Below are 2,446 nucleotides of genomic sequence, written 5' to 3' on the forward strand. Positions count from 1 at the left end.
ATAATTTTTTGAAAGATAAAATCATGATTTTCTACACATATAAAATGAATGCATATCAAAGATTTTATTTCACTTAATAATAAATGAAGCACTAAGAGCTTACAACTTGTTCAAAGGAGAAGTGACAGGAATGCTGAAACGAATTTGCAAAAAAATGGTCTATCCATAGGGCAATGTCAGTTGTATTTTACTGGACACAGCTAATGGGCCTTTCTACGGACAAGAATTATTTGCATCGCTGTCTGTTTTCTACAGGTTAACTTCTACCTCTATAGAGGAGTGGAATAATCTAGGTGAAATTTTTTTTTTTTTATTTTAAAGGCACATATCCCAAAGAATCATGATTATCGGAGCCTTAAGTGTTCTCTTAAAAGAATATCTAATCATCCCTTTTTCCCATTCTAAAGTATGGATCTTTTTTTCTTTTGGAGAGCTGACGGGTAGCTGCTATATAACACATGGAGCTCAGCTTGGTGCTCTGTGATGCCCTAGAGGGGTGGGGTGGTGGGAGGGATGGTGGTGAGGGTTGGAGGGTGGGGGAGGAAACGCACCAAGACTGCAGTGGGAGAGTGAGAATACGGCTGTGAACTTGGTTCTTTTGAAATACCCATGACATGTCAAGGTGAGCTCCAAGAAGAGATGCTGGAGATGGCTTCTGAGCTGGAGGTTGAGGAGTGAGCAAGGTAAGGACATAAAAAGGTAGGAAGGCCGTAGGGGAAGAGGGAGGGATTCCAGCAAGGCACGGAAGCAGGAAAGAATGGGGTGTGTATCCAAAGCATTGAGGCCAGACAGATAAAACGCAAGTGTTTTCATTTCCATCACTATGACAGTGAACGCTGTGTGTGGTCAGGCATCAAGCTAACTCCTTGGTGACGATGACTGAAAAAAATTGGGAGAGTTGTAAATTTGGGGCAAAGTGAGTACTAAAGCCCAGAAGACAGCCTTTTAAGTATCTTTGAGGAACTGCTCTGAAGTGGGGAGGGAAGTCAGTATATATACACCACTTTAAGTAAAGGGTGGGTATGTGAAGTCAAATACACACTTTGGCAGAGGACTGTGCTCGTCAGAAAGAACAGATGCGCCTGTTAATAAATTTAGTACTTTTCCGGGTATGAACCACTGGAAAAACCAGTGGTTATGTATGGATGTGAGAGTTGGACTATAAAGAAAGCTGAGTGCTGAAGAATTGATGCTTTTGAACTGTGGTGTTGGGGAAGACTCCTGAGAGTCCCTTGGACTGCAAGGAGATCCAACCAGTCCATCCTAGAGGAGATCAGTCCTGGGTGTTCATTGGAAGAACTGATGTTGAAGTTGAAACGCCAATACTTTGGCCACCTGATATGAAGAGCTGACTTATTGGAAAAGACCCTGATGCTGGGAAAGATTGAGGGCAGGAGGAGAAAGGGACGATAGAGGAGGAGATGGTTGGATGGCATCATTGACTCAATGGACATGGGTTTGGGTGTACTATGGGAGCTGGTGATGGACAGGAAGGCCTGGCGTGCTGCAGTTCATGGGGTCGTAAAGAGTCGGACACGACTGAGTGACTGAACTAAACTGGGTATGAAAAGATGCAAGAAATTAGGTTCAGAAAGTCTTCTCCTGAAAATATCTAATGGTCTACTCTCCAAGTTTTTCTCAGAGCACAGAGGACCTCATTCTTTTCTTGCCTCAGGGCCTTTGCATAGACTCTTTTCTTGCCTGGAAAATTCTTCCCTTCTTTCCTTGTTTACTTCCATTTGGCTATCATGTATCAGCTCAAAGGTTAATAGCTGGAAGAAGCCTCTGATCTGCTGAAGGATTTGGGGTCCTACCATCTCTCCAATCTAACCTTGACATTTTCTAGAGCATCTGTCTTATTTCCTTAGTATACATGTATTTGATTAATGTCTGACTCCTCTTCTAGGTTGAAAGGTCTCTAAGGGCAAAGTCCACGTTTATTCTGCTCACCTCTACTTCTGATACATATCTGGCTTTCTCTGGACGAAGAGACTGACAGGTGGTTGGATGATTGACTGGTGGAAAATGGAAGGAGAAGATGGATGGATGGATGAGGTACGGATAGGTAACGGATGGACGCATGAACGGAGGAACAGTCACCTGTTCCATCCAGGTGACTGGCCGTCACTTTTACCTCCTGCGTCCTCAGTGCTCAGAGAACCTGGCACTGTCCCCTTTTCCGCTCGGGCGCCCTTTGTCACCTCGGGCGGTGCTGTGAATCCAGCACTGTGAGCACAGTCTGGTCCGCACACAGCGGGCGCTCCGTAAATTTATCCTTCAGCGTCATCTCACTTTTAGGCAGGCTCCGCAGGCGGGCACCGGGCGGAGCTCGCGCCTGCGCCAGGGGTGGGCACTGCTGGCGCCACGTGGACAAGTGAGGCCGCAGGATCCGCGGACCCGGCGGGGGCGGGGGCGTGCCGGCGGGGGCGGAGCCTCGGAGACCCGG

This window comes from Odocoileus virginianus, chromosome 28 (assembly GCF_023699985.2).
Source record: "Odocoileus virginianus isolate 20LAN1187 ecotype Illinois chromosome 28, Ovbor_1.2, whole genome shotgun sequence".
In the NCBI taxonomy this organism is placed as follows: domain Eukaryota; kingdom Metazoa; phylum Chordata; class Mammalia; order Artiodactyla; family Cervidae; genus Odocoileus; species Odocoileus virginianus.